We start from the raw sequence: 9,243 nt of genomic DNA, 5'->3' as shown, positions 1-9,243 counted from the left end.
CAAGAGGTCCTCCCCCACGGTCACTTCTCATATAACCAAGTTTTCCTCTCCTCATCTGATCCCTTCCTCTTGACAAACGGTAGCATTTACCAAGGACCACTGTCCCCAAAGAGAAACTCCATATAACTATTTGGAGAGATTGGGGGTTATCCAAATTAGAGGAAACCATGGGTATAGATTCAGTATCAAGCTTCTATGGCCTCGTATGTAGATATACGGCTTGCCTGAGCATAGAGGAGACAGTTTGGGACTGGAATATAGACGGTGGGTAAAGCCAAGGAAATTGGTGATAATAGAGGGGCCCTAGCCTAATCGTCAACAGTCCTGAAAACTTATCAGCTTCCCTTCCACCTTGAAAATCCAAATCTGTTTTTAAAACAAACAAACCAGGCCTTTAAGGAATATCTAGAGGACTAGCTGGTGCAAATACTAAGGGAGGAAGGGCCTGGCATTGACTAAGATGTATAAAAAGTCCGGCGTACAGTGTGGCTGAAGCCAAGTGAGCGAAGGAGAGTAGGACAAAGTCAGCTAAGAGGAGGAGGGGGCAGGTCATGTAGGGCTTTACACACCTTGACATGGACTCTTACTCTGAATGAAATTAAAAGCCCCTGGGGGGAGAGGGGGTTTCAGCGTTTTGTGATGTTATCTGATTTCCGTTTTAAAAGGATCACTGTGGTTGTAGACAATGTAGAAGCAGGGACATTAATTAGTAAGGAATTTAGGAAATCCACGTGAGAAATGCTGGTGGCTCTGACTAGAGTATTAACAGGGGGATTCTAATAAGTAGAGCCAATAAGATTTCCTAAAGGACTGAATGTGGGTATAACCATCATTTTCAGCCAGAGTGCATCACATCATGATACTCCTCTGCTTAAAAACAATGCAAGACTATTTCATTCAGAGTAAAGACCAAAAGTACCCCAGATGATCCTGACCTCTTCTACCTCCCCCACCCCACCCCCATCACTCCACTCTTGCCTCTGGCCTCCTTACTTTGAGAACTGGCCAGCTACAATCCCACCTCCAGGCCCTTGCTCAAGCGGTTCTCGCTACTTGGAATACCAGAGGGCTGTATGGCCAACTTCCACCTCATTCAAGTCTATTTAAATCTCAATTTCTCAGTTGTCTACACCCACTTACATTGCTCTAGCTCTCCCAGTCCTCCTTACGCAACTCTACCCTTTTTAATGCAAAGCTCTTATTTCCTAACACACAGTTTACTTATTTACTATGTTCACTGTCTGTCTTGGGTTGGAGTGGAAGTTTCAGATGGTGGAGCTTCCATTAGTTTGGGTGATGAGACTAACAAAGAGGAGAAACCACCAGCATGTCAACCATAATAGACATGCGGCATGAACAAGAAATAAGCCCTAACCTTTTTTACGTTTAAGAAAAGATCATTTCACGATTTAGCATGAAATCACTAGCAACATTCCTGTGGAATGGCAGGGGTAAAAGCCTGATTAAAGAGGGTTTAAGAGAAAATGGAAAGCCATCATTAGAGAAAGAAACCACATAAAACACTTTTGAGTTTTGTACAAAAGGAAGTGAAATAAAGTGGTGATAACTGGCAAGGGAAACAGAGTCAAGACATTTGTAAAATGGGAATGACAGAATGTCTGTAATGCTAACAAGATTGATTTAATAAAAAGGAAAAATGGATGACATGAGAGGAAAAGAACTACAGGAACAAGAAGAAGGGCCCTAATGCATAAGTAGAGCAACTAGCCTTAGATAAATGCACAGTTAATTGGGATGCTTGAAGGTGAAGGTGTGCTGAGAATGTTAATTCTATTCTGATTGCTTCAGTTTCTTCTGCAAGGTGGGAAGCACGTCATTCATTAGGTAAATAAGCATGAGAGGAGAGGAAGTGAATGGGAGGGCACATGGACCAAGGACCTATTCTCTAATTCTGCCTAGCAGAATTATGGGTCCACACAAGATACAACGTTTGTAATAATTTATTTAAAGTGAGAGCCGTCACTGAGATTGTTTTTCTCCAGCCACCTTCAGCCTCATCAGTCAGACAAATGAATAGATGAACTGCATTTAATCTGGCTTGTGGTTTTGCCAAGTTAATAAAGCTGGGGACTGGGCAGGCTTTGGGCCTGCAAGAAAAATGATGGTGTAGCAAAGGAATGACAGTGACTGGCTATGGTTTTCAAGTTGGATAAGGAGGTGATACTATTAGAGGGTGAGGGACAATGAAAAGTAAAATCAATCAATTGGAAGCTCCAATGGGATCAAAAGGATTAGAATATTAAAGAAAGCAATCTGGAATGACAGAAGATGGCTGAGTTGAAGATAAGAAATAAATTTCAAATTTTTTTTTTTTTGGTGGTACTTGGGCCTCTCACCGCTGTGGCCTCTCCCGTTGCGGAGCACAGGCTCCAGACGCACAGGCTCAGCAGCCATGGCTCACGGGCCCAGCCGCTCCGCGGCATGTGGGATCTTCCCGGACTGGGGCACGAACCCGTGTCCCCTGCATCGGCAGGCGGACTCTCAACCACTGCGCCACCAGGGAAGCCTCCAGGATGGCATTTTTGAAGGACTGTCTCCAAACCAAAAAAACAAAACACACTTCTACATCAACTGATATTTAAGAATGGTGCACCACTGAGGTGATTTACCCATTCCCCCTTGATGAAGGGGAAAAACACTGCCAACCAGGTTTCTTATCCATCTGCTATCTTAAAAGACATTCAAGGGCTTCCCTGGTGGTGCAGTGGTTAAGAATCTGCCTGTCAATGCAGGGGACAGGGGTTCGAGCCCTGGACCAGGAAGATCCCACATGCCGCGGAGCAACTAAGCCCGTGCGCCACAACTACCGAGCCTGAGCTCTAGAGCCCACAGGCCACAACTACTGAAGCCCACGCGCCTAGAGCCTGTGCTCCGCAACAAGAGAAGCCACCGCAAAGAGAAGCCCGCGCACCGCAACGAAGACCCAACACAGCCAAAAATAAAATAAATAAATATATTTTTTTAAAAAGAGAGAGACATTCAACACCAAAACCTAAAGGAAATTTGTTTAAAGAAATTGCTTAATGACTAAGTTCATTTATGACTGACTTTGGAGGATGCCCAGGTACTGTTTATTATTTCATTCTTTACTTTGGTAAAGCAAATCAGTATGGTTCTAACATGACTCTTTCTAAATCCAAAGTTATATTAACTACATAAGAAATTAATCTCTGATGAAAAATTGGACCAAACAGTAAGAGTGCTGGTCTATACACTCCAAGTCAGTCAAATACTTTAGTGAAATTGTGGCGGGGGTGGGGGGGGTGTTAAAAAAAATAAAAAAGGCTGTTCTTGTTGCAGCACGAGAATGTAGCCGAACAGGACACCAAGAGGAGAAAATAAAAACAAAAAACCCATGGCTGGGCTTCCCTGGTGGTGCAGTGGTTGAGAGTCCGCCTGCCTATGCAGGGGACACGGGTTCGTGCCCCGGTCCGGGAAGATTCCACATGCCGCTGAGCGGCTGGGCCCGTGAGCCATGGCCGCTGAGCCTGCGCGTCCGGAGCCTGTGCCCCGCAACGGGAGAGGCCACAGCAGTGAGAGGCCTGCGTACCGCAAAAAAACCCCACAAAACCATGGCTTTGGGCACCAAGAAAGTAAGATATCTGCTAACAAGCTGTAGCTTGACCTACACAACCATTGCAGAAAACCAGCTGGGTAAAGTCTTCCACCCAGTAGGAAATCTGGGGGATAAGATCTCCGCTTAGGCCAACATAATGGCCCATAATTTGATAAGTCTAAGGTATGTCTTCCAGCCAGATAACTTACATATTGTAAAAGGCTACCAAGAGTCTTAAAGCCTAATTCAAGAAAAAGGCCATGGGACATAAGTAAACTCCAAAATAGCAAACATAAGAACAGGCCAAATATGGCAATGCACCTATATGAAACTGGAAGAGATTTATCGCTGATCAAGTAGAAGAGCTCCTTCACCAAATATGAGGTGGTTCTAAAAACCTCAAATAAGGACTCCCTTGGTGGTCCAGCGATTAAGACTCCACACTCCCAATGCAGGGGGCTGGGTTCCATAGGGAACTAGATCCCACATCCATGCCACAACTAAGAGCCCGCCTGCCACAACTAAAAGATCCTGCATGCTGCAACTAAGATCCCAAGTGCCACAACGAAGACCTGGCGCAGCCAAATAAATAAATATTAAAAAAAAAAAAAAAAAAAACGCAACCCTCAAATAAGCTTTGTTTTGGATTGCCAAGGGGGGATAACTTGACAAAGAAAAAAATTCTCAAAAGTTAAGGGAGGGCTTCCCTGGTGGCGCAGTAGTTGAGAGTCCGCCTGCCGATGCAGGAGACACGGGTTCGTGCCCCGGTCCGGGAAGATCCCACATGCCGCGGAGCGGCTGGGCCCGGGAGCCATGGCCGCTGAGCCTGCGCGTCCGGAGCCTGTGCTCCGCAATGGGAGAGGCCACAACAGTGAGAGGCCCGCGTACTGCAAAAAAAAAAAAAAAAAAAAAAGTAAGGGATTAAAATTTATGTATCTACCCCCAATTGTTCTGCATGCTGTCCACCAGAGATGGAAACAGTGTAAGACAGAGAAGGAATAGGTGAGGAGAGAAATGTCATTCTCATCCATCTTGACAAATAGAGGCAGATTGGGTTCCTGTAGGTTCAATCCTATTAGAGAAGTCCTGGGCATTATCACAATTGGATTGGGGAGCACTACTGGTTGTTTGGTAGGTTCTGTAGGTTGACTCCTACAGATTGAATCCCTGGAGGACAGGCATGCCAAACCACAACAAATCCGATCTATACTCTACAAAGTAAAGCCTAAATACATTATTCAAAGCACTCTAGGCACAGATTTACAACCAGGGTTGACTTTTCCCCCAAGGCCAACCCCTACAGACTGTGATTTAATAATGGGTCTAAGGCAGTGGTTCCCCCTGGATAAGCAGATTTTGTTAGAGTAGGTAGGACGCATCTGTATCCCCGTTCATTCCAGTCTTTCATGAAAAGTGCTAAAATTTCTTGCTTCTTATAATCAGAAGAGGAAATATAATGTTCTAACATTGTTTTCATTCCTTTAGTTCTACTGCAATTAAATTGAGATTTCTTTCAATTTGGTCCCCAGCTGAGTGGCCACCTAGAAAGCAAAGTCAGGTATCTACCTCATACTTTATATCAAATAAATTCCTAATAGATTAAATTTTTAGTTAAAAAATGAAACCATTAAAGTATCAGGAAAAAAATAAGAATTTTCTTATGTTCTTCAAGTGCAGAAATCCCAAATATGATGCAAATCCTGAAGTCCTAAGAATACAGGCTGGAAATTCAACTACCATATATTTTATTTTCTTACATGGCAAAAACATCATGAATAAAATGACAAACTGGAAAAAACACTAGCAACTCCTACCACAAAGAGCTAATTTCCTAAACATATACATTGCTTCCACAAGTTAGTTAACATGAAGACTCAATTTTTAAAAAAAGGTAAGGACTAAGGATATGAAAAGACAAAAAAGAAATACAAATGGCTCTTAAAAACATGGAGATGACCAACCTCATTCATTGTAAAAATAGACATTGAGTATAACTATAATAAGATACCATTTAACCCATCGGGTTGGGAAAGATCAACAAACGCATTGATGAGGCTTTAAAGAAACATTTGAAAAACTGGAATAAATTCTGAGAACAATCTGACATGTAGCAAAATGTAAATGCCATTCCATCTCTAGGAATATAACTTACAGATACACTTGCACTCATGGAAAGTAACCATATTTCATCTAATCCAAATGCCACTGATTTTAAGGTCATCATTGATTTTAAGATGCATCATTATTTTATGTACCACTAAAATCAAAACACTGCCAATTAAACTATGGATATTAAGATACAGTCAAATTTCTGATATTAAAAAATGTGGGGGAAATTAGGGAATATATATCCTATAACCTCATTAATTTCATTACATAATTTTTTAAATTGAGGTAAATATTCAAAATCTGGTTCCCTATCTTTGCTGGGCATCCTGAATTTTACAAGATGTGCCATGCTGAAATTCTACAGGAAACCTTTTTGGGCATCTTAGCTCCCAGGCTGCTTCTCTGGCTCTCCAGAAAAAACTTTTCATCATTTACTCCCAAAGTCTGCTCTTCAAACCATTTCAAGTCTATAAATAAAATCAGAATGTCCTAGTCCAGCTCGAGCTAGTGGGTAAAAACTATCCTTCTTCCCCTTGCAATAGCCTAGATGGAACAGATCAGGTTGGATGGTCTATACCATCGGTCTCCAACCTTTTTGGCACCAGGGAGTGGTTTCGTGGAAGACAATTTTTCCGCGAACGGGGGCAGGGGACTCAGGTGGTAATGCGAGTGATGGGGAGCGGCAGATGAAGCTTCGCTCACTCCCTCGCCTGCCACTCGCCTCCTGCTGTGCGGACCAGTTCATAACGCAGACAAGTACCGGTCCGCGGCCTGGGGGTTGGGGACCCCAGGTACTAAGGAAGTTCCAAGCTCAATCTGGTTTCAATATTCCTTACATAGTGGAAATGAGAGAGGTTCCATCTCGTAGCTTAACTGAGTAGAAACAATTCAGCATGTTCAATAGAGGTACTCTACTGAACCAGCAGGCTTAGCCCTTAAAAGAACCTGCCCCAGTGGACTAACAGCATAGTACTCAGTTTCCCTATTGGCCTTGACAAGTTAGAGAACACAAGAGCAGTAGTTAACATACTCAATTCGACTTTAAGGTTTACTTACCATTAGCTAAGCCCCTTCCTTCTTTGGTGTCTTATCTCCTTGACAAACTGCTAGCACCACCCCTATCCTGTATCTCAGGGGTGTTATTTACCTGCCAGGGAATAATACTAGGCCCTACTCATGTCAGAAAATTTCCATTTGGTGACAAGTTGGAAGGTTTCCTAAGTTAAGTCATCATCTCAGGCTTAAGTCAGAAAAAAGCCGTTAGCATAAAACTTATTTTTATCAAAATTATCCACGAACACGATTTAGCAAAGCAAATATAACAAGGCTTTCAAAAGTCTCTTGCCCCATCCTCCCCAGAAGCAAAAGATCTTAGCCCTTTTCAGCATTCCTTACCTTTGTGTCTGAGTAAGATGCTCATTGTTCTCCATTTACCACTTGAAGATTATCTATTAATTTTTTTTGGTAAATTTGGCTGCGCCAGGTCTCAGTTGAGGCACGTGGGATCTTCATTGCTGTGTACAGGATCGTCGTTGTGGCATGCGGGATTTTTTTTTTTTTTCTTTTTAGTTGTGTCGTGCAGGATCCAGTTCCCTGACCAAGGATCGAATCCAGGACACCCCCACGTTGGAAGCCAGGAAAGTCCCCATCTATTGATTTCTATTATGAAATTTTGAGTTTTGCTCTTACACACCCCATTACTTACCCATCCACACTTCTCCCAATTTAGTTAGATGACAATTATTTTATTAAATATATAAATCATGCTGCCATGATTATGACTCGGTAGAGCCCCTAATTATGAGTTTTTGTTTACTCTGGAATTAGCATTTACATTTTTTCATTTATTTTCTCTTTTCTCATCAGCAATTGAGCTAACTCTTCAAATGAACCAAAATTTCCTCAAGATACTCAAATATGGTAAGTTTTAAAATCAGTCTTTGAGTCATTCCATTCTAGAACTCAACTTTCCCTTGCTGCAACCTAGAGTACTGTTCTCCAAGCCAAAGTAGAAAAGCAGTCCTGGGACTTCCCATTGCCTCTTTTCTGGGAATTCCATTTGCCTCAGCATGAGACCACATGGAGAATTCCAGTACTAAGCAAACTTTACTTCAGTAATTTGCACCAGCATTTAATACCACAATGCAAATAGTCTACCTCTCGCTACGCCATCCCCCTAACATCTAGCTTATTGCTGATGTAGGTCTGGGATAAGAAGCCTGGTTTAATTTAGCATTCCAAGTCAACCCCAATTTTGAGGGTGTGTGGATGACTTTTAAGTGAAAGTTAATCTAACATCAAATCAGTATCCTGAAAACTGCCCTCCTAAGTCCTCTGACTCATCCAGAATCGGGCTTAGCCAGACGCCATCACAACAGAATGGTGTAACCATTTCTATCTCTACCTAACACATATACCAGTTATTTGCACACCCAAATTGCCTACGCAAAGCTGCCAGTGTAGGCAAAGTAAGGACAGGCACCTAATCATCTTTATTCTCCACATGGTACATACAGGTAGTAGGTAACCAGTGAGTACTTCACAATGTGCAAAGCAAGCTCTCAGGTGGATGCTAACCACAGTTTACTCAACAGATTGAAAAGTGGAAGGCTACATGGGAATTCCCTGGCTGTCCGGTGGTTAGGACTCAGTGCTTTCACTGCTGAGGGCCCGGGTTCAATCTCCTGGTGCGGAACTAAGATCCCACAAGACATGCAGCGCAGCCAAAAAAAAAAAAAAAAGTCGAAGGCTACAGAAAGCTAGTGTATTAAAGCATCACTCTTAAAAAACTACTGTACAACTCCTGACGCTAAGTGTTAGCAGTATAACTTTGTCAATGACACAGGGCAGACTATGTGGCCTCAAGACTATACATTTGATTGGAAACTCACACAAAAATAATTTCAAAAAATGTAATGTTGAAATATCAGCAAATTCAATCATTCCAAAACACCTTTTTAAAGTTTTAGAACTATTTTTCCACTGTTCTTAAGTGTTTTTCCTTTCAACAGTAATTAAAACAAACAAACAAAAAAACACTATAGTAGGAATACAGCATTAAACCACCCCAGATTCTGGCAGTCATGAAAAACTCAGGTTGTCTGTTACAGGGAGATCATGCTCTCAGAGGGAGAAAGAATGCTTTATCATGCAAAAATGTATTACCCCCATATTTAATCCACTGTGACACATCACCACCTTCATTGACCATTCGCATCTAAATGCTCTACTTGACATTATGTAGTCTCCCTTAGAATATAAGCTCCAGATCTAGACCTAAAACAGTACCTTGCAGAGTATCACTCAAAATTTTTATTTGTTGAATCAGTGAACAATGCTAGTCCCCATCTTTTGAAACTTGCCAAGCCCACCCATCGGACCAAGGGATATGTTCATCAGTGCTGATCAGTAATGGGTCCACCTCTGGCGGAAAAAAGGAACCAAAGCAGGAAAACCCTCTAAGTGGCAGTGGCTGAAAACCAAGCCAGCCAGGGAAGATAAAGACAAATGCAAGGACCTAGCCTAGCTATCAGTCATAATCTTCTTTGTTGATCACT

The sequence above is a fragment of the Physeter macrocephalus genome, chromosome 16 (assembly GCF_002837175.3).
Source record: "Physeter macrocephalus isolate SW-GA chromosome 16, ASM283717v5, whole genome shotgun sequence".
NCBI classification, from domain to species: Eukaryota; Metazoa; Chordata; class Mammalia; order Artiodactyla; family Physeteridae; genus Physeter; species Physeter macrocephalus.
This window is presented reverse-complemented; position numbering follows the sequence as displayed.